This window comes from Lissotriton helveticus, chromosome 11 (assembly GCF_964261635.1).
Source record: "Lissotriton helveticus chromosome 11, aLisHel1.1, whole genome shotgun sequence".
NCBI lineage: Eukaryota > Metazoa > Chordata > Amphibia > Caudata > Salamandridae > Lissotriton > Lissotriton helveticus.
The window spans coordinates 427,633,187-427,657,650 of NC_136072.1; the positions used below are offsets into that span (position 1 = coordinate 427,633,187).

Consider the following 24,464-nt stretch of genomic DNA (forward strand, 5'->3'; position numbering starts at 1 on the left):
TTTGTAAATGCTAATTCCTAACTATATATGGTCTATAACCTATGGTTTTGTCAGTGAATATATATATACATATATTTTTAAATTATAAAATTAAGTTACCCCTACAACCCCTCTTGTGACAATGATTTTTTTTTTAAATGCAAGTGTATCTATCATATGTTAATATGTTTTATTTTTTTTAAGTCTTCTTGCCCTTTCCCCCCCCCCTTCCATGGTTTAATAATTAATCAAGAATAGAAACTGTATAGACCCACATATCCCGCTATCTTTTACTCTGAGCCTGGGCATGGTCTCTAATAGATTCTAATAGCTCATCAGCTTCCAGGGGCGAACGGATATTATGCATTTTATTGTTATACATAATGCGCAAAAAGGCTGGGAACCTCATCTGGACAGTGGCGCCTAGAGATCTAAATGTATCCATGCGATGCCCCAACTCCCACTGTCTGTCAAGAGTGGTCTTAGATAAATCTGACCGCACCTCAAAGGAGAAGTCCGGGCCCTGCAATGATCTGGCTTTCAGTGCGAGGTTCAAGATCTTATCCTTAAGTGAATATGTCAGGAAGTTGATCAAAACCTTTCTGGGTTTGTCTCTTCCTGGTTTTAGGCGAAATGGGTCCCGGTGAATTCGCTGGATGTCATTATCTAGCTCCTCAACTGACTCCTCCAAGTTAAGGGAGTCTTTTAGAATCTTAATTACAAAACTTTTGAGGTTTGTGCCCTCCTTCCCTTCCGGGATCTTTAGAAGTCGCAAATTGTTCCTCCGGGAATAATTTTCCAAACCTTCAACTCGCTCTCGCATACTTTCACCATCCCTTTGCAGAGTTTGAATTTTAGATCTAGCTATCTCTAGATTGGATGTCAGCGACCCCACAGAGCTTTCCAAAGCCTCCGTCCTTGTACATAGGCCGTCCACCTTTTGATCAAGCATCTCACAGGATGCTCTGATTTCATTCTGATTCGTCTTAGAGACTGCAAAATCAGCACGGATTTCCTCCCTCATTGCAGTTATTGACTTTACCAGAGCCTCGAGTGTATTGCCAACTCCTGGGTCCTCCAATTTGCCCCCATCACCATCTGGCATCGTTTCCTTATCTGAAGTGTGCCCCCCTTGGGACCCTTCACCTAACTGCCTGTTATATGCAGAAGCAGCTTCATTAGCAGGCACAGCGGACTCCACTGATCCAATTACTGCCTTAGCTAGTGTGTTAAGTACAGGGATGGCTAATGGGGATGATGACACTAAAGGAGCTGTTATCTCCGTCGGCCCAGGAACTAGACTGGGTGTAGGTGCAGCTACAGACGCCTGAGCTGTCTGTGTCTGTGAAGCCCCTGCCATAGCAGCCGTCATCCCTGATGAAATATCCAATATTCGGGGCAGCACTTTAAAGAATGAGCATAAGGATGGAGTTATGCCGCTAGAGCTCTTTGGGTGTCTATTTCTTGTTCCCTTTTGCTTTATGTCTTCAACCACCTCCCTAGGAACAGTGCCTTTCGCTTCACCTGTCGCTGAAGTATGCTCTTCCCCCACAGCTGCACTTCTAGTTGCACTCTGCCCCGATCTTGTGGAGCACCCTTGGAGCTGTAGTTTTTTTTTTTACCCCCTAAGCCCCTTGTCTTGGTCCCACTTCTTGTGCACCTTAAGGGTAAGGCCTTGCTCTTCCCTTCAGGACTAGTTTCCCCCCTGGAATATCTGACCGCCTTACTTTCAGCTGAGGGGGCGGTCTGCCGAGTCGTCTGGGCACATCGAGTCTCCTCTGATCATTTCCGATCTTACCGCTCCCTGCGGATCGATAGCTGCCTCGCCCGGATCCAGCTCAGAGACGTATTCTTTTGCGAATCCCCCCCTCCTCCGTTCAGCAACCACAGCTCCACGGAGCCCCCGGGCAGCCGCCGCGCGGCCACGCCTGAGCTCCACGGCTGCCTGCCTCCAACGAGGCAGGAACGCGGAGGGGAGGGGGCGGACCGCGGCAGACAGGCACATTGAACGGGTCCGGAGGTTAGCTTGCGTGGAAGATCCACAAAGGTACGTTGTCCCAAAATGCGCCTTCCGTTTTTCACTCTGCTCTTAGGTTTGTGAATATCATGTAGTAGGGCTGGAATTGTATTTCTGTAGCACTGCTTCACAAACTACCAAATGCCGTTTTTTTTTAATTTAATCCAGCCTTCCGTTTTTTAATACCGCAATGCAGCCATAAACTCACGAACCAGTTCCCCTAAGCCGTATACTGTCTGAAACCGCATAGTCCCGTCAGGCAGCGTGGAGTCTAGAGAGCTGTCTCTGGCCGTGCGAGCCGCGCTAGCCTGCGGCCGCCATGTTTTCCCTTCTCACCGTGGCCCTGCTTCTACACAGCAGCCTGAACTCCTGCAGTGGGGCTTCCACTAGCCCTGGGGACAGTAGAGGGGTTCTAGATAGGTGCAGAGTCCAGCACACAGGCCCAAGTGGCAGTATCCCCTGGCAGCAGGTCCCGTCACGTTCTTGTCCCAGCTCTGTCTCAGCACATGGTGGCACATCCTCCTTATTTATATCCCCCTCACCCCACCTCCCAGACAGTGCCAGAAGCTTCTGTAATTCTCTGGCGAACTGGTTTAAACTGGCTCAGGGGGAGGAGTAGAGAAGCCTGGGTGCCAGGCTTTCCCTCCAAAAGCAGGGATGGCTGCGTACCTAACATCTAGACCGTTAACCTACTGCAGTCAGGTGGCACAACACATAGCCATGGCATCCATTTTAAATACAGCATTCCATCAGGGTATTTTTCTAACAGGGGGTTGTCACAGGTGTGCACACCATTGCATTACATTTTTACATTACACCGGGCATCTCATACCAAACATGGCCTATACAGCTTTATTTACCATGGGGGAGACATCCTAAAAAAGGGGGGTGAAAGTGAAAAATTTGGGGGGAAAAGGGCCAAGTCCAACACAACTCCCCCCAGCCAAAAGCCAGGGTAGACCAATCATTGCTGTGATGGCCTTCCCTGCTTGGGGCGGAAAAAGGTGGATGCAGGCCCGCAACTGCAGGGGCATCTGCAGGTTCTTCGCCACTCTGGAACCCGATGATTCCCTCGCTCAACCCTCCCTTCACCAACCAAACCACCCCACTGAAGCTCTCTAGTGGGATGTGGCCAGGACTGGCCTCTAGGCCATCCAGGAGTCTCTGGCCCTTGATCTCTCACAGAGTGAAGGGCTTTAGCCCCAGGCCCGTAGTACCCTTTTACCACTCTCCTCCTACCAAACTGCCACTGGTCCTCCCACCTGGGGTCCAAACCCTCAGGCTGACCAGCCACCAGGGGCGAAGCTCTCCTCCCCCTACCTTTCCTTCTGGGGTTCCGCCCTCTCTTCCTACGCGGTACACCCTCGGAACACCACTCTCTCCCCAATCTAGAGTCGAAACCCTCAGGTTGAACTGGTGACAGGGGCGAGTCCTCCCTCCCCCTGCACCCCCTTCCAGAGTTCTGCACCCTCCTACCTGGAGTAGTACCCCTGAAGTCGATTCCGGGGAGACTCTGACTACTGATGTCCCACCTGCCAGGTCAGGCAACCCCTGAACCTGGCCACACAACCCGGGATCTACGCCCTGTGGCTGAGCCGGGGCCAGAGCAGAGACCTTCTTCCCTCTGCACCCCCTTTCAGAGTTCCGCACCCTCCCACCTGGAGAAGTACCCCTGGAAGTTACACCGGTAGGGACCTTGTTTACAAGTGCCCCACCCTCCAGGTCAGGCTACCCCTGAACCTGGAACCCCAGCCCAGGATCTAAACCCTGTGACTGGGCAGACCCCTGAACCTCTGAAGCTCCGATTACAGATGCTCGGGTTCTCCTGACACGAGGGGATCCCTTTTACTGGAAGGCACATCAGGACAGCATAGGCTCCCATCCTGGGGTTCCCTTCTGAAACTCTCCAGGCTCTGTGACTGCGGTTGGGGCACCTCGGGACACCTCCCCGTCTCACTCCTTCCTGTAGATAGGATGTGAGGCCCTACAACCCTCTCAATATCCTGGGACCTAGCTGGGCTATTCCTCACCTCTCCCGCCTCGCTGGGTCAGAAGATCCCTGCACTATTCCCTTCTGGATCACTCCCCAATGCCCTCTCAGACTCCCTGGCACTTACCCAAAGGTCTGCCTCCCATGCAAGTTCCCTGGGGTCTGAGAACCCACACTGCAACAGGTGGTGACACAGACTTGGGAAACAACTCCTTAGCATGTGCTCCTTGATAACTGCATGGCACAGCCCTTCCCAATCCTCCACTGCTCTACTCACCACCCAATCCTCCAATGCAGTCCAACACTCCTCCGCAAACTCCACCCAGGACTGGTGGGACAGTTTTCCCCTGCCCCTGAGCAGCGCCTCACTCAACTTCACCCGGGCCCCTCCTGGGACCCGGGGCTTGGGCAAGGAGCCGGCAAGGCTCCGGACGTCTCAGCCAGGCCGCGGGGCTCTCCTGTCCTCACAAGGCCTCCGGGCAGCCGTACTCACTTGCGGCAGCACGCGGGGCTCCCCTTCCACCACGGGAGCCCCGGCAGCACTTCTGCTCACTTCCTCTTCTCGGCGGGCGGCCACGCCCCAATCCAGGCACGCTCCTGCCTGGCTTCTGGGTCTCTGCGAGCAGCGCAGCAGCCCGGGGCTTTCTCTACAGCCACGGGTTGCGGCGGTGATCTTCCATCGGTGCCTGTGCGGGGTGGCACCCGCTGCGAAATCCGCATAGAACGGGGTAGGCACCCGCTATGCTTTAAATTTGCGTAAGGGTGCCAAAACGTGGGGTAGGCTCCCGCAGCGCTTCACTTTGGCAAACAGCAGCGCGTCCTCATGCGGGGTAGGCACCCGCCCTATTCACAAGGCTGAGAGGTGGCAATAACGCGGGGTAGGCTCCTGATTTTATTTAAATTAGCACCAGGGGCAGAATCTGGCGCTGTAGCGCTTAGAAGGCACAGCACAGGGGACAGCAGGCTACAAACGTCCTGGGCAAAGATAGAGCTTTGTAGACGCAGCGCTGTAAGAGACAGCAGTCCTGGCATAAGACAGTTCTTCCCAATAAAACAGTTCCTGTAGGCCCAGCAGCGCTTCTGCAGCACAGCGCTCAGGAACCAGAAGTTCAGGCAGTAGCACCTCCAGCAGTATAGCGCTTCACTGGCCAAGCAGCGTCTTCACAGCACAGCGCTTTAAGATTATAGCACCTGGGGGGCAGGCAGTCCCAGTAGCAAGCCCCAGGGTAACGCTCCTCACCTCCTGGGGGCAGAGGGGTCCAGTCCAGACCCAATATGGTGCTCTCTTCTGCTTCAGGGGCTTTTAGGTGCAGTGCTTGCGTGGCGCAAGGTCCCAGCAGCCTCAGGGACCCAGGCTGGCACTCCTTTCTTCTCCAGGGGCCAGGGGACAGAGCAGCAGGCACTACTGGGCCAGGTCAGCAGTTAGTAAGAACTCATCAAAACAGGGCGGTAGGCTTTCACCATCCTCCACTGTAGCGTGGCCCTCCTCCTACACAGCAGCCTGAACTCCTGCAGTGGGGCTTCCACTAGCCCTGGGGACAGTGGAGGGGTTCTAGATAGGTGCAGGGTCCAGCACACAGGCCCAAGTGGTGGTATCCCCTGGCAGCAGGTCCCCTCACGTTCTTGTCCTAGCTTTGTCTCAGCACATGGTGCAGGTCCCCCTCATTTATATCCCCCTCACCCCACCTACCAGACAGTGCCAGAAGCTTCTGGAATTCTCTGGCGAACTGGTTTAAACTGGCTCAGGGGGAGGAGTAGAGCACCCTGGGTGCCAGGCTTTCCCTCCAAAAGCAGGGATGGCTGGGTACCTAACATGTAGACCGCTAACCTACTGCAGTCAGGTGGCACAACACATAGCCATGGCATCCATTTTAAATACAGCATTCCATCAGGGTACATTTCTACCAGGGGGTTAGCACAGGTGCGCACACCATTGCATTACATTTTCATATTACACCGGGCATCTCATACCACACATGGCCTATACAGCTTTATTTACCATGGGGCAGACATCCTAAAATAGGGGGGTGAAAGCGAAAACTTTTGGGGGGAAAGGGCCAAGTCCAACAGTGGGTAGGTGGGCCTAAAAGCAAAAGGTCGACCCCAAGGGGTCAGAAACAGCTGAAATATTCAATCCCATAAAGGGGAGCGACCCTTGTCCATGGGGCCGCTCACCACAATCATCTATATAAAAAATCCCTGGTGGCCTAGTAGGCCATCTGAAATGATTTTGGGCTACCCCCCCCCCCCCCCCCCCCCCTCAGTGGGGCAGAAATGGCCTGAATACATTTCCCTTGCCCAAGGGGCTAAAAAAAACAACGAAAACAAAAAAATAGCTGGTGGCCCAGTGGTCCATCTATAATTCATTTGGGCCGATCTGCACCCCCCCGGGGGTAGAAATGGACAAATAATATGTCCTCCTAAGGGGAGCAACCCTTGCACAAGGGGCTGCTCCCCACATGCATTACACAAAGAAAAGCAAAAAAACAAAAAAATAAACATCCCTGGTGACCCAGTGGGCAATAGAAAAAGAAATGTGGGCCTTTTCTGCCCCCCATGGGGCAGAATAGGCCAAAGAATATCTTCCCCAAGGGGAGCGACCCCTGCCCAAGGGGCCGCTCCCCGCATGCATTACAAAAAAAGAAACAAACAAAAAAAATCTATGGTGGCCCTGTGGGCCATCTACAAAAATGAGTTTGGCCGATCTGCCCCCCCCATGGGGGCATAATCGGCCAAACAATATGTCCCTCAAATGGGAGCGACCCTTGCCTAAGAGGCCGCTCCCTGCATCCATTACATACTGAAAGAAAACAAAATAAAGCACAAAAAAAAACCTGGTGGCCCAGTGGGCAATCTAAAAAATGATTGGGCCGATCTGCCCCCCCCCCACAGGGCAGAAACGGCCAAAGAAATGTGCCCCAAGGGTAGCGACCCTTGCCCAGGGGGCCGCTCCCCAAATTGATTGCCTTTTTACAAAATAATAAAATACTATAAAAAAATCCCCGGTGTCTAGTGGGCATTCCTGCTGCACGATCGAGCGATCCTGCAGCAGGAATGCTTAAAGAGACATCGGAGGATGGAAAACCCTTTCCTTGCCCCCGATGCCCCTTTGTTTGGAAACCCCCCTACTCCCCGAGGAGAAACTCATCTTCTCCTCCTGGATGCGCGGGAAGCAAATGGCTTCCACTGCGTCCAGTTTCATCTAATGATGTTGGCGCGCAATGTGCGCTGTTGCCATTAGATGTCGTGTAGGAGGGGGCGGGGGGAGTCATGGGGCCTCCCCGGTGGGGGCAGCAAGATTGGTGGTTAACGGGGGAGCACCAGCTCTCCCCCCATAGGTGGGTGCCAGGACGGCCGTGTGCTGTTTTGAGCACACGCCCACGGTGCGTGATGATTGCTCCCGGCCGTCCAGAGCACCAAATTGGTTAAACCAATCCCCAGGAGAGGGGCTGCTCAAGACCCCAGAAGAGAAGAGGAAGGGAAGTCCACCATTGGAAACACGAGACACTAGAAAGCATAGAGAAGGAAATCCTGGGATTGCTGCCACTGATATTAGAGGAGTGCCAGGAGGCAACGTATCCGACGAGACACCAGCCATGTACTTTGAGGAGCATGGCTAACCGAGGTACGTGCTCTTTTGCTGGGGAGCCTTGGGAGGTGGTAAAAAGGAAAGACGCCTGGGTGATACAAATAGAGGGTTCCCCGTGTAAAAATTTCCCTTGCCGCAGCCAACCAAAGCTATTTACCTAACAACAGTTCTAACACACAAAGGCGAGTAATTCTCCAAATTGTATAGAAGTGTTTTTTTATTGTGTTGTCCATTACTTAACACCAAATGAAACTATTCAGAATATTAGCATTTTCCATTCAACCCAGTGTAGTAACTGGGTTCTGGTACTTACAGAGGTTTTTTCGGTGATGGGGCAGGAGCTTTTCATTTAAGGTGGTGATCTCCCCACAAATCTCACTCCCTTCAAGCTCTGCATAAACCAGTTGTAAACACTTACCTGTGGTTTTCTCTTCATCTGTGGGGCACTTCCTGCTTGGTTGTCCTGGCATTCCTGTTCCTGTAAAGAAAAGAAGAGAAGAACTAATTACCCCATGACCTCTGTACTTGCTTATTGGAATAATAAAAAGAGCAAGTGAGAAAGATAAAGTCTCAAGACTCCTGTATTAGGTCAATCTGAGTTTATTATGTGCTGCTCCTTACCCAAAACCTGCTACCATCTTACAAGTACTTCCAGGAAAAACTATAACAGATAAAAAAAACTTAAAGAAAATAGCATTTCTTTAACATACATATTCAATCCCACAGGAACTAATTAACCAAAATAAAATTCTTGCAACATAACAAGAAAGTACGTATTTTACTAAATACATTCTTAAATATTAACCATTATTTTTTCCATCTTTAACTCATAACAGAATATCAAGGATCCATCTCATGTCAAAGAACTGAAATCTTAAATCAAAGTGAAAAACAACAGACCAAACCTTCAATCCCATGAGAGTGACTCACAGGACCTATTAAGATATTAACATTCCTTCTAAACTTACTAAAACGTTCAACCAAGAATTTTTTTTAACTATATGATAATGAATACCCTCTCAAGCACATACTACTTCTCAGTACCATTCATAATACAGTTACGCTAGAGAATTCTATTAATAAAATCCACCCATTTACCCAAATTCAAGTTCTTCTTTTCACTTTTTCCAGGCGTAATGGAGAAAAATGTAAAAAAAAAATCCTTGGTTGGAGAATACAGGACAAGCAGTAAACTGCAATATGAACTTAAGAAACAAGCAATATTGTGTTTTGTACCTCCTGAGTGTGTGGACAAATTCTACACCTTATTTATCAAATTCAATTTTTTTACCCAAAATGAGCACAACTTGGCATCACTTCTAAATCTCTTCAAAAATATGTGGATTGGCCATCTAATCAGGCTAGGTCGCAGGAGGGAACCATGTTTCAAATTGAGTGGTGGAACTGCTACTCAGCCTGCTTGAAGGAAAGTTTAAAAAACAACAATTCAATAGAAGGATGGCATAATTTAATTACCAGTAGTATTGGTAAAAACCACCCTAATCTATACCATTTCTTAGGAATTTTGATAAAAGAACAACGTTTTCAAGAAATGAGAACGGCTCTCTCACTGTCAGTAACTCTGAATCCCCGAGTTTCTAAAAAGTGTAAAGAAATGTCAGAAAGACTATTGTGCAAAATTCAACAATTTTCATTGATGATTGCTTCGGAGTACATAGACAATCTTGTGTACATTCTACACTATTAAAATGAAAAACATTTCATGGTGATTGCTGTCTTCTTTTTACAGTCTATATTAATTAAATGGGCATTTTTCACAATTTTGTTTCAATAAATAAAGAAATATGAACCCTACCTGCAGACGTTTTCTTTTTTCAACTTTTGGTGAGTTTCCTTAACTCCACTCAACAAAAATTACAAGTAATCCAATGAAGAAAAGAGGACAATCCTAGTGGAAAACCAACACATTTTCTTTCCTGGGTTTAAAATGTTTAAAAAACCCATCTCCTACTTCCCGATGCTACAATTTGAAGAAACAAACAAACAAAAAGGAGAAACTAAATATAAGGGAAAAATTATTAATTTGTTGTGATATACCGTCACCGACCCCTGGCTCAGCGGAAAAGGATTTAGAGAAGGTCTGTTGTAAAACACTGTAAGCAGGGTCGGGCAGCAACCTCAGCTCCCCTGAAAGGGTGGGGGGGGGCTAGGAGGAAGAGCAGGTGCAAGCAGTATCTACAGCCGTAGTATGCCGTTAGAGCCCGGACCACCAGCAAAACCAGTAAAAAACTCCAACAATTGCTTACAGTTAGCCAATACAAGTTGGACTAAAACGGGATTAAACATTAGCAGAAGAAGACTGGAGAAATACAGGCACAGCAGAGGTAAGTGGAATTGTTGGCTATTAAATAATTTTTAAAGTAAGCCAATGAGTAGAGCAAAAGTGCAGTAGGTGCCCCTGGAGGAGTGCCGGGGAAAAGTGCTGCTTAGTAGCGGGGATGTCACCTGGTAGAGGTAAATTGCGGAAAGGTAATGGCCTGTCAATAGACACCATGATGAGAATTGATCCAGTAGATGAGGTTAAGGCAGCATCAAAAGGAAAAGCAAAAAAGTCAGCATGCCAGATCAACAGAAGTATTTACCAGACAAGCCGGCAACAAGACAAGAAGGGAGGAGGGTTGGTCCTTTCTAACCCCATCAAGGACTTTGTGAGCAAACATTTTAAAAGAAAAGAGAAATTGCCAAGTCCACTCATAAAGGTGGACGGGCAACAACAAACAGAGGTCCAATATGAGGTCGGGTTGGATTGTCTGATTTCACCAGACTCATATCTACCCATCATTATCAACCAATCATTATCCAACCAAAGTGTTCATAATTTTGATCCAAGGTTGTCTTCATCACCACGTCTATTAACCCCCAGATAGGTGGAAGCTCTCATCAACAGAAGGAGTAGGCAGGACCTATAGAGTATAGTACCTCAGGATTGGTAGGTAATGAGTCCAAACAGGGGGGCAGATGAAAAGCCCTGAGCTAAACCTGAAAAGTGCAAGTGGGGAAACTGCAAGCTCAGTATTTGACTCTACCCCTTACCTAGAGATTTCAGTGACCCCATCTTCAACTATGGTGGATGTAATGGTGATTTTACAAAAGACTTTACAAGGACTGTTGGAAGTATCTATGGTGAATAGTGATACATTGAAATCCCAAAAAGTACAGCTGCAGTTAATTGTGGGCGAGCTGAAATGAATACGAGAACATATGCCATCTATAGTCAGACCAGTAAGGAGCTAAAGTGTAAATAGGGAGCCAGCAGAGCAAGCTATACATACAGTAGGCGGGCACAGTGTATATGTCTCTAGGTGCCCAATACTTATAAAGAAATCTGGAGAAGTAACCAATTATAGACAATACATACCTAGAACGAGAGAGGTGGTCAAGAATATAAAGGGGAGAGAGAAGTTATTGGGAAAAAGAACATCGTCAGTATAAGGATTAGTGATAGTAAAAATAAGAAATTAGAAAGTCTGAACTTAAAAAAGAACCCCCCAGAAAACTCAGAAAGATCAAAAGTATAGAATGAAGGATGAAAATCAAAAAGGAGGGAAAAAGATACAATTAAGATAAAAAAAGGATGAAAGTAGGGAGTAGGAAAATGGTGGCCTAAGTAGACCACTAATTAGGAGAGAAAATATGACGGTGCAAGGAATGATTAATGGGAACTTAACCACGTGAGGAAGGGAAGCAAAATAATAAAATATGGAAAAAATAAAAGACAAGGAGAAAAAGGAGAGGAGATCTTTGTGGCTATACCTAGAAGCATCACACTATAGGGATGGGGTAAAAGATTATGAAAACTACACCCCCTAAATCAAAAATAAAAGACAAGGAGAAAAAAGAGGGGAGAAGTTTGTGGCTATACCTAGAAGTATCACACTATAGGGATGGGGTAAAAGATTATGAAAACTACACCCCCTAAATTAATCTCAGCTATTACTAACCTTTTCTAACTGTGTCAGCCTAAGAGAGATAGAGACAAATTACCTTCGACAAGTAGGGTTTATACAAAATAAAAACGTGAAGGAGGTAACCAAAGCCCTGATGTATTCTGGCTTAGTAAAACATACAATAATAAAAGGAGAAAAGGAGCTGCAGAAGGAAGGAAAAAGTTAGTCCCAGATGCAGAACTACCTACGGTGAATAATCAAAGATCTGTATTTCTTAGCCATCATGCGGGTCTGAGGCACAGACAAATAAGACTAATTGACCAGGAGCTGGATGGAAAGGAATGCATGGAATTTACAGTAACTGGGGGATGATGGCAAAGGGCTGGAGTGATGTAAACTGTGAAGATATGTTCTTGAACTGTACTACGCCAACGCAGAGAGAAGAGGGGTGGCTAAGTAAAACAGATTAGGATACTAGTTCATTGCACAGACAGCCTTGGGGTTCTTTTGTGGAATATAAATGGCTTTAGTAAAAGTTCAAAATCAGAAACGTTCAAAAAAATAATAGATGCCCTTGAGATTGTGTGCCTGCCAGAAACTTGGCTGTGTGATGTGACCCCGACAATAGAAGGATATGTGCCGGTTCAGAAACATGCAACAAAAGAGCAGCAAGGATGACCTGCAGGGGGGATATCTACCTTAATATCAACCAGGATAGCTAGAAAGGTAATACCTCCATCAGTATGATGTAAATGGCTGGTAGTATATAAGGTGGAGCTCCGGGGCCCATACCCTATGAATGAAAAGCTGATAACAGCTAATGTCCATATACAGGGGGGCAATCTGAAGAATATACGCAGGAAATGAGAAGGATGAAAATGACATTGATTGGGTGCTTGAAAGTTAGTCGAAAGATTTTTTATATCGATGGGGGACCTGAACCACTGACGGAACCCAAACAAAATGGACAGATGGTTTAAAGAAATGCTGAAAACATTCAATATAAAGATGGCAAATTTCCCTAGAACTAAAGGATCTAAACGGGATATAGCGCTGGGAAACTACCTAGGCTCAAAAGGTTTAGTTTGCTTAAAAATCATAATATTTTGATAAAATAGGTTTAACAGAAGAAACATCACCTTTAATTTTTTTTTCACACCTATATTATAAAAATAAATCTACAGTTCCAATGTGAATATACAAAACAATTTGTATGGGGATCTAAAACTGGTTAAAAAACATAATGCAAACTTTTCATTCACATTAATACCATTAACTGCCTCCCTGTTGCTCTTCTTAAAACAATGGTACTACTCTTTATGTTTAAAAAAGGAAATTCTTTTTTTTTTTACCTGAGAGCAGCTCCTCTGTGCACCTGACCTTGACTGCGATGCTCCACCGACTGTAGAAAGAGATGCAAAGCCGAGGACGTCAACCTGAAAACGGAGTAATTAAAAAAGGACAATTTCTACCCTTCAAATGAATGGAAAAGTGTGAGGAAATTTTTTTTTTTTTTTTTATTTAAAATAATTTTTTTGCACAGCTACAAACCAAATTATTTATAAATAGAACATACACACATCTGAGATGTATAAATTACACATGGAAATGACAACTACAGTTGCATAATAAGAAGGAATTAACTTAAAATTTCACAGTTTCTCCTTCCAGTTCGCTATAGGCTCCCAAATACGTTTCCCAAGAATTCTCCCCTTTTGACCCTTCCTCACATAGATCCCTTTCTCAAGATTATACACAGAGAGCAATCTAGCTAACCACTGCTGTAAACTTGGAGATGCCTTATCTAGTCAAGCTGTTGCAACACACATTCGCAAGACCGCCATGGCCATAAACAAAAAGTAATGTAGGGAGCATTGCTCACCCCCCCCCCCCCCCCCCACAAGCCCCAAGAATAATCCAAGCTGCTATAAGGGAGATACTGATTCCTAAAGTTTTTTCCAAAAAGGATACAATAGCTCTGTGTAATATTTGTAGCTGAGGGCAGGATGTTAAGATGTGAATTATAACTAACAAAACGGTATCGGAGGGCTAAAGGGACATTTAAAGACCCGTCTAAGTTCTATCCCCTTGAAGGAACAACATGAACAACAAACAAACTTAGAGGTCTAAATCAGAAACCTGATCTGAATATCTTTCAAAATACCTTCATGTCTAAAAAGTACAACAAGATAAAGAAGTGGCTAACAGTTATGAACAACAGACCAGATCGCCAAGAAAAGGGCCACCTGTAATTGCTAATCAAAACCCATTATGGATTCCCATCAATAACTTGTATGGATGAATGTTTTCATTTGGTAATCCTGCCAGGGTATTCTGTCTCTTGATCATTGAGATATACGGCATACCCCCATCTTTGGCATGGGGTAATGACCTACAATTACTAGATTAGACGAAATGATGATGATCTGATGGGAAAGTGCAGTGCAAAAAAATGAAGATGAATGTGATGGTTAAAACAGGATAGGGAGCTTTAACAAAAATTACTTTATTGGGCATAAGCCCCTTCCTTGTTAAAAACAAGAAAGGGGCAACAACATAAACGCAGTTTAAACAAATAGCTGCGAGAGGACCAACATGTTTCAGCCTATTATGGGAGGAAACCCAAGGCTTTCGTCAGGGTCTCTGTTCTCAAAGAATGCTACTGCTAAATTAGTGAGAAACGTGTGAAAAAATTATAATAAAAATCACACAAGTGAACTAATAACAGTAAAGGATATATTTCTCCTACATCTGTTTCAATTCCTCCTTGGCACCTGGTGTGATCCAGTGTGTCCGGGGAAAGGACCTCACCGCTTCCTGGACCTGGCTCAGGTAAATGTGAGACCCCGCTCTGTCCGTCGTTGTCCCAAACGATGACTGAGTCAGGGGGAGGCCTCCCCCTGACTCAGTCATCGTTTGGGACAACGACGGACAGAGCGGGGTCTCTACCTATTTAGGGCAATGCCACTGTTTTTTTAGGCGAAATGGTTCTCGGCATTAGAGCATTTAATAAACAGATTTAATTGGGCGCACGGTAACACCAGGGGGGCTCTTCGTTTTATGACTCTCGTTGGGCAAGATAATCATTTTAACTACATTGGAACGCCCTACTAAAGAAAGGTGGAGGTTGTGAATTCTGTCCAGATCTTTTTTGGCTCTAGAAATTATGGGTTCTATATTCTATCAATAATCTTATCCAGATCTGATGAGATGCTAATCCCTAAGTATGCTTAGAGGTCCCTTCGCTTTGTTCGCCCTAAGTGTGGCAGGGTATGCTCAGACGTGAGTCCCTTGCTCACTTGGCCACTGGATTCAAGATAGCCTGGCTGATGAGGATTATGAATCCGAAACCGGTCCCAGGATGCTTGTTTCTGGTCCAGGGAAGACATGGCATGGTAGTTCGGGCTGGACTGTTCCCATGAGGCACAGGGTCAGACTGATTTGCATATTGCCATGTCTGAACTGGGGTGGCCAAGTGAGCTAAAGAATGGTGATGGATTAAACCCAGATCAGTTAACTGGGGGTGAGTGTCTGATTTGCTCAAACGCTCCGTCCATCATCCCCTTTTGTATCGCTTTAATCCCTAAGTATACAGCAGACTCAACAACTCGAGTGTCATTACAAACTGCCCCCTTATTCTTAATTGTCTTGGTCTTAGGGCCATTTAACGCATAGCCAGAAACCTGCCCAAATACCACTGCTTCTAATTCCACTTCGACTATAGAGCTAGTCGGAGAAGGGTTCACTATAGCCACGTCGTCGCATATGCCTGAGTTTTAAAAACCTGACCCTGAATCTTTATTGGAGGGATGTTATCGTTTACTTCCAGTTTACGAATTAGTGGGTCAATATATACCGCAAAACACAGCGGCGAGCATGGGAACCCTTGACGAGTGCCACACTTAATCTGCAAGGACGCCGTGTAACCTCCATTGGTTCTAAGTCGAGCTGTGGGAGCTCTCTAAAGAGCCTGAACAGCCTTGATAAATCCCTCCCCAGTACTGCACCATATCAAGGCCATCCAGAGATAACTAGGTACAGAATTTCCTGATTGAGCCTGTAGTACGTTGTCTATCAGATCAATTCGGATTACCTCCTGAAACACCTTATAAAATTCAATAGGGATCTGATCAGGACCCTTGCCTTTACCGGCTGGAAGGCTGCTCAGTGCTGCAAGAATCTCATCAGAGGCAGAGGTGCATCGAGTGCCTCCCTATCCTCTTCAGAGAGTAGGGGAGCAGAGATATCCCTAAGGTACCCTTGAATATCCGTAAGGTCCCTTGGCTGATCCTTGCTATATAATGTGGCGTAAAACTGTCTAAAAACCTCCCGGAACTCCTCAGGGCCAATAACACTACCTCCACTGCCATCCGAAATCTCCTTAACTACTCCTGAGGCTGCTTTCTGCCTTGAACGGACTGCCAGAGTATGCCCAGCTCGCTCGCTTACTTCATGACATTGCTCCCTTCTAGTTAGATAAATAGCCGACCGCCTTGATAGCGATACTCTCCACTGCTTCTGTTTTTGGGCATACAACTTTTAGGAGCGCCTGATCCAGAGGGGCCCTGGAAAGGATTGCTCTCATGGTGGAAAACAAAGTCTGTTGCATTATCTCTTTTTTTGTGGTCACTATAAACTGTATACTTGCAAATACTTAATCCCGATTCTTCGCAAATATAACATCAGAGATCACAATCTGGCATTAAAATTTTTCCAAATGTTACATTTTGATGATGTTATATATACTTTAAGCTGTTTTATAAAAGCCTGTGTGAGATCGAGGGCAAGTATGGAACATGGATAATGGACAATAGTTTTATGTAATCTGACGCATTTTTTGCATTTTATTCGATGCACTTTATTAATTCACTGGAAATTGGATATAGAGTTAATTGCATATGTGTTTTGCTATAAAGGATTGTTTTTAGAACTTTGTGATTAAGTACCCCTGTGATTAATGTTTTTCCCCTATTGCGTACTTTGCACTTTATATTGGTACATCGCACTTTATGACATATATGCTGCTTAAGATCTGTATTTTATAACAATTTTTTAAACATATGTTTTAACTTGTTTTAATTGTACTCACTCTGTATGTACTTTTATGGATGTATTCAAAATCCGAATAAAGATCATTTGAATTTGAATTTGATTGCTCGATTCAATTCCTCCTCCGCCTCCGTAACTGATTTAGCCAGTTTTTTTACTCTCAGCTCCTCCTGCTTTTGTTTGTGTAAGCTAAAGCTTAGCGTCTCCCCGTGGATGCCCGCCTTAAAAGCATCCCAGGTTATGCCTGATGAAGTACTGCCTCTATTACTATCCCAGTAAGTTACTATCCAATCATTCATATGTTTAAGGTAGCCTTCATCCTTGAATAATCCTCTTTCAAAAGTCCATATCCGCTCCCGCCTAACTACCCCTGCAAGTTTTAATGTTAACACCAGCAGGTTATGGTCCGAGATAATCCGAGGCAATTTCACAATCTGACTTCTGGACAACAAGGAATTTGATATCAGGAAATAATCCAATCTAACACAAACCTTATGCGGGGCAGACTAGCAGGCACTACCACTATCGGAGGGGTTCAAATGAGCCCACACATCAGTTAAGGAGTTATGATGGGCCAGATTAACTATTGCTCAACATGTTTTCTTTTTACGACCAACATAACGATGTCCCACTTCCGTATCAAGCCCCCCTATACCATTTATGTTAAAATCTCCGCATAGGATAACCGGCTCAGGCCAGGAAGCTAATTCCAGATCTAAAAACTCAAATAGATCTGGATCATCTCAGTCGATCCATATACTGATCCTATAGTGACCGCTTCATCATTTAATATGAATTCCAGGAGGACCCATCTACCCAATTGATCTTCCTTCTTTCTTTTAAATATAACATTGTGTCTTTTAGATAGTATAGCAACCTCTCTAGTCCTAGGCCCCTGTTTTGTTTGAGCTAGTAAAGAAAACCCTAACTGCTCTAACAAATAGCCACTTGTCCCCTTTACATGTGTCTCTTGTAGACAAACAAAATCCAATCGCATTGACCTCAAAATGGCTGAGACTCGTCGCCTTTTAAGATGATCATTCAGCCCACAAACATTAATCAAAGCGACCTGTACACTCATTAAAACACATCAAATACGTGTCCCATCCAATTAACAAACACATCGATATGCGGATTCCTCTTCCATTCTAGACTCTTCTTACCCTAATATTGCTACACCTCATGTGTCCACCCAACCATATCAGATGCTGTGCTGTGCATTACCGTATTGACCCCGCCCCACCCCCAACCCCCTCCCAACCCTAGAACCCCTCCCACCACCCTTACAGGCAAATAGATCACTCATGACCTATATGTGACTGCTACGACTTTTTTGTTTCTAGTCGGAAAGTGTCTTTGCTTCTAAGACTTCTCTGACTACCAGAAATTTTCAGTGAGTTGTGCAGGTATGCTGGATGTTTAATGAAGTACTTTGAAAATAATGAATGCGCTTGTGAACCAAGGGGAGCCAGTGGAGGGCTCTTAGCACATGAGTGAAGTAGTCAAAGTTTGAGGTGAGTTGAGGTGGTAACTGTTGTGCATTACTGAAGCTGTCTCTAAGGCACAGTTTCCCCATTTGGAATCCTGTTGTTTATTCTTGAGGGGAACAGGCAGTGATCCTTGGAACCACAACATTCTTCCCCATTGTATTCCCGAATGGAAATAGTTTTTTTAACTGCACATGTCCCTTTATTGGACATGGGGGGCTTTGATAAAATATGTTCCCAATATTGGAAAAAAGTGCAAGGATGCTGGTATTCTGTCCCTTGGAGCCACCATCCCTGTTTTTGTAGCCTAGCAAATGTAGTCTACTAAATTAATATTCATTAGCAGGTAATTTTGTAACACCCTGTACATGAGGTCACAAAATGACATGCAATGCAACCTATTAGTACATGGGTAACATTGCAAATTTCATTCCCGTTCAGAAAGCAGTCAGGATGCAATCTGTACTACCCTGGTTTGTGAATAGGGATATTACATGAGGCCATATGTTTTTTTTACCGTGAACATTAGAGGTGTGATTACAGGTGCTGCAAAGGAGCATGAAATATTTTTTGCTGTCAAAAATCTAATAACACTATTTTTGGAATTTATCAGGTATGATAAACAGCACCTATTACAAGTTTTGCCCTAAAAATGGGGCACAGTATGTGGATGTTGGTGCTTTCTTCGTCGAGTCTGTGTGTCCTAGTACTTACTGTGCCTTTATCGCTTGTTAAATATCACCAGGTTTGACCTACAGAAATTAAATACCTGATTGAAATAAGCTCTACTCCACCTGTAACCTGTGTGCAAGCAGGTGTTTTCATAAGGACTTTAAAAGACCAGGAAACTCAAAATCGAGGATACAATGTTTAGTTTAGTGTAGTACCGGATGAATTAGCACCGACACTGTCCAAAAGATTGTAAAATATGTATTTAGCTATCAAGACTTTGACACATTGAAGGGGGAACCTGACAACATGTATTTAAAAGTTATGCACTGGGCTTGTCCTCAAGCCCAAATCAACAGAATCCCTTTGTCAGGTACAAAGGTCAGAGCACACATGTGTCTAGGTATCATGTTCCCATGCCTATTTTCTGATTTATTGTCCCAACCCCTCTTCCTGTATTGTATCCTGAAAGGGGGCCTACATATTCCAGCAACACCTGAGGTCCTAAAGGCTGCCATTGTGAAGAAAAAGGTTTAGCTCCATCTATCTCCTATAGTCGTAGACTTAGGGGCCGATTCCGATCTGGGTCGGAAAGCACTCCGACTGAGCCGGATGCGGGGTGTTTTCCAACCGATCCGGACTCCTGCAGTCCGACTGAGCGAGTACGATGCGGCCGTATGCTGTCGGACTCGGTTTGGTCGGACTCCCATAGAAGTCAATGGGAGCCGGTCGTATGACGCGTACATGGGCTCCCATTGACTGAATGGGTACGTCACGGACAAGTGCACCCCCTACAGTGGGTACGCGTCTGTGCCATCCGCACCGTACATGCCTGTGTTGGGGAGACCAATGGGTCTCCCCCTGTGTCCGAGTCATAAGGCTGCGGGTAACAGGGGGTCCGAGGTGGACCTCTGAAGTCCAACTCCAGGAGCTATTGCGAGCCGGATGCTCTGACTTGTTCCGGCTGTCCGAATCGAGCATCGTACTAGCTCAGTCGCAAAACTTCTCCGGAGTGGTTCGGACCTGGAAACGATTCGGACGGAGATTTCGCGCTTGTTCGCATCATACTTCGACATCCGGACCCGTGTATGACTCGGACGGAAATTCAGCCTCCAAATCGGATCCGCTAATGCCGAACCCGATTCGGTGCCCCTCCGACCGAGATCGGAATTGGCCCCTTAGTGATGAAGAATAGATCATTTGTCTCAGTATCCAAAGCAATCAACCTCTATAGCAACAAATGAAAGTTCATTTAATCCAGCTACCAACATATTAAAAGAAATTTCTATCAATTGACGAAACTTTGCTCTCTTTTTGATCCCATTCTATTAGAGCACATCATTATCCTGCCATTTCTCTCTCCTAGGACCCACAATTTATTATTCTACCGTACAATGAGTCTGAGAACCCTCATCTAGGCTACTTCCAAGGCAGCAAGGTACCCATTGATGTGTATATGTGCAGAATCCTTCCTATCTCTGTTCCACACACCTGAGAGCTTCATCAGGTTCCAAATAATGACTAAAAAATACTGTTGTAATAATTCCACATATATGTGCCTACATGGTACATATATTTTCGATGTATGTAGGGGTGGAGTTAGGAATAGTATATCCCTATGTGCATTTACGTTTTGATTCTCTTGGCTTTGGATATTCCGTCCTTGTTATTCTTGTACCACAATGTTGTTGGTGTCAATATACAGTAGTACAACCACCATGGATAATTTTCTTCTTTTTTTCATCTCTTCTACCTTTCCTCATAATTTCTCCACTGCATTTCTTGCAGAAATACTTTACGTTGTTATAGTCAATACACCATAATAAGGGCCCTAAGGCCTAACCAAAACAATGACAAAGTGCACCCCAAAAGGCAACATAGTCTGCATATAGTGCAGATCGAAAGTCAAGCCAACACACACACTGAATCACAGTAAATGATTTTGTTTTGCCTCTTTTCACGGTAGCTGCGAGCACGTTGTGAAAACCTCATATTTTTGATCAATTGTACAGCCATGTGTAGCAACAGCGTGAATTATGGTTAACAAGTATTACAATCAATCCCACAGTATTATGCGACTGTCGGGCAAAAAGACGTTTTGTCAATAACTTGATTAATTTTCTTATTTTCCTTGTAATATCATTCTGGTTGCATTAGTTCATCAGTCGCCTAAATGGCAGACTCTGTCGTGTGTTCCATGCTACCTTAGTATAGATGGATGGCTGCTATTGGCCAAACATGGTTATTGGGTGCACAGAAAAGCCTATTTGTCACTGTCTGATATTGCAAAGAAAAATAACCACAACACTACCCACATTCCCATCAAAAGATATGCATTTGTAGTTTAGCAACCAAAAGTGCAGTATTTTCTGTTTTATCTGCATGACTTTACACACACAGAAACAAACATTTTCAGGTGTTAAGTAAGGATCCCACTACAGGACAGCTGGTGTCACCTAGGTAAATAACTGTTACTTGCTTCTTTTTCTAATCTCAGTCCTGTGTTTTTTCTTTTGATTGGCAGTTACATCCAACCAACGGATAGACAGGAATACAGGAACAAGTAACCAATGGTGCCTGAATTCTGGCGAGGACAAAAGTGCAAGCTCCGCCCTTTGGACTCTGAAAAAATAACTTTTCACAGAGGTAGTGAAGCCAGTGTGTCATGGGCTCTGATGAAAAGAAAGACGTTGACCCCTGGCTGTTCGAACTGCAAAATACATCAATAATTTGGGTTCAGCGAGTCGCACAGGCCCGGGCCCCGAAGCCACTGCACCTGCTCTATCAACCGGAGCAACGCCCAAGTTCTTCAGTAAAACGCCAGTAGCCTTATTTATGAAGGCCTTGCGCCACCGGTGCGTCACTTTTAAAATGGGAAAAAGTGACGCACGGCGGCGCAAGGCCTTCATAAATAAGGCCCCTAGGTTTTTAAAAATGTCTTTTCGTCCAATTGGAAATGTACCACTTAATTCCTTCCTACTATTGCTCACGATGGCCCTCCTTAGTAATGGCCGGTAACTCCACCACCTGGAATTACCAATACATTGGCATTGGTAACTTGGGTCGGGGGAGGCGGGAGAAGATACCAGGTACTGCATGTTGAAGCTTGGGGTTCCGCAGGGAGAAACGCAGACTTAATAGGGATTGTGTTCGTCTTTTCCCTAGTCCTCAGGGTAATTCCCATTTTACTCCCGAAATTCACATATTAAGCAAGTATGGTTTCTTCTGACTCTTCTGCTCTGTAGAGTTCACACAAACCGTGTAATCCTTATTTGTCTGGTAACTTACATTACGGGCCAATTTGGGGTTGCATTGAGATCTTGTAATGAGCCCCTATTTATTTTGCAGGTCTTTCTCAAACGTTTCTCTTTGGCCTCTGCCAACACAGCATGTATTATAGCACATACTTTACTATGCTGTTACCTAAATTAATGGTTCTCAGTTTGCTGACTGGGGGGGGGGGGGTGGAAGGATGAATCAGGTATACTGATTGCCCATGTTTCAGTGGAGAACGTTCAATTTACAGAGCCATCTGCCTTTGCACCATTTGCATGACATTTTCTTGCGTCATTTGTGTGTAATATTGAAAGAATTTCCGTTACCAAACTGTCACTCAAGTAGCCAGGCAAGTGTTTACTCTGACTGAGTGCAAATGCGAGCACGCAGTTGAAAATAGACTTTTTTTCAAAGTACAGAAAATGATGTTTCCTGTCAGAGATTTATTTTGTCTCACCATGAAGTAGTTCATGGTACAATGTTTTTGTTGACTTATTTTCTGTTCTCAGTCACAATGTATTTATGTGTTCTATGAAGCATCTTGCACGGAAACGTAAACCATACATGTTCATTTGAGAAAAGCCATATGTGTATATATTGACAACTAAGCAACTGCAACAATTTTCATTCAAGATTTACAATTCGATTTTTAGTACAAGACTGCTCCTGCGGCTTCATTTATTTGTTTCATAGTCACCTATATTTTGCTTATATTTTGAAAAATAGGTTTGTGCAGAAGCCAGCTCAAAGATAATGCAGAGAAGACTTTACTTGTAGTTCATACTTTGCCAATTTTCCTCTCTCCTTTATTCACACTATTTGTTGCAAATCACCATCTTTCACGTGGTATATCCCAGATTATTGCCTTCTCTTGATGAACCCCTTTTTGGTGACCACAGGACTCTACCCACTTTATGCCTACTAATCTTTGGTAACCTGCCTGTGCTTACCCTTTTTAACATAGTAAAATTGGCATATACCTAATTGGATACTTTAATTTACTTATAAATTGTATGGCACTTCATGTACCCAGGGCCAGCAAATTAAATGCTACCAGTGGACTGCAGCAGTCATTGTACCACCACCAAAGTGGCACTGTCTCCAGGACTGCCAGTGCAGCCAGGGTGTGCAGTTTTTACCTGCCATTTCAAAATGGCAAAATAGCCCTCTTACCAGGCCCAAACCTCTATTTTTTATGCTTTCAAGTCATTTCTAAGGTAGTCCCTGAAAGCCCACTGTTATATTCTTGTCAGTGAATCACTCACCCTTGTATGTTTATGTAATGCTCTGGAACACGGATGCTCTCTAGCAACCTGTCTGTTCTGATGCACTTTTGAGATATTTAGAACAGAAGGAAGGCTGTTAGAGGAAAGGGCAGCTGTGTACCAGGGGTCTGTTCCTGTAGTCATAATAAATATATTACTTCTTCAAATTACCTGTGTCCTGCTTCTTCAAAACTGGCGACGAGGATGGGATATCCTATTTAAAGAAGGACATCAACAGTTTGGACTCATTATTTTTTCCTACAAAAAGTATTGGAACATGTATGAACAGTAAGTGACTCCTGGATAAATTTGGATAATTGTTGTGACACTAAGCTGTTCAGTCTTCATCTACTTGCAGAGACTGTTTCCTATTACTCTTTCCCTGTTACAGTGGACTTTCTCTCTTAATTTCATGGTGCTTTTAAGGATTTTGGGTTTCCTAACTTTTCATGTGTTGATGTACTTTAACACACTCATATAGGCCGAGTAAGTGCTGGTAACAGAGAAGCAAATTTTGGGCTTTGCAACGTTTGGAAATTCAAGAAGCCTATATAATTGTAATCAGCCTGCAATCGTTTTGAAGTTCAAGAAGCCTGTATATTTGTGACTTGTGATACAGTGACCTTGTTTTTATTCTAAAAGAAAATAGTGGGCGCGGTGAACTGTTCTGCAAATATCAAAATTTTCACTGTGAAGTCGATCTTAACAAATGGTTATTATTTGTCTTCGGTAGTTAACGTTGCCTTAACTGTGTTTGGCTCGTGCTTTGTTTACCTTCAAGCTTTGTAATGCGCTGTCCATGGCCTGTGCTCTGTGGAATCCATGCCTTTGTTGATTGGAGTCTGGACTGCATAGTGCGCTGAACGAACGTCCCGATGCTCACGTCACACTCGCTACGTGCCTAGGAAACGTGCCACCATCTTGGGGGAATTAATTTTCTTGCTTCACGACTACTCAGCATTTCAGTGATGCGCACATGATTCATTGCGCGTCAGCACAAGTCAAGTTCACCACCTTTCTAAAGGAATATTATCTATTGCGCGTCAGCACAAGTTAAGTTTACCACCATTCTAAAGGAACAAAGTTTACTACCACTTGTTGCATCATTATTACGGTAATACTCGCACCTTTCTAGCGTGTCACTTCAAATTTATTTTTCTGCATCATCGGTGACACGCACACTAATACGAGTTTTCATCATTTAAAAAGTGAATATTTATTTTTCATCCGGAGTC

The 24,464-nt window shown here is 44.7% G+C and overlaps 1 long non-coding RNA gene across 1 annotated transcript in view; it reads right to left on the reverse strand.

The window, feature by feature from the left end:
* The window catches only part of LOC144792822 (uncharacterized), a 107,668-nt gene extending 83,604 nt beyond the window's left edge, over positions 1-24,064 (reverse strand). The window contains exons 1-3 of the long non-coding RNA XR_013602626.1: positions 24,004-24,064; positions 12,836-12,919; positions 7,994-8,053 (exon numbers count right to left, since the gene is read on the reverse strand). This is a non-coding gene — a long non-coding RNA (uncharacterized LOC144792822). The remainder of the gene's footprint in view (positions 1-7,993; positions 8,054-12,835; positions 12,920-24,003) is intronic.
* Between the last annotated feature and the right edge of the window lie 400 nt (positions 24,065-24,464).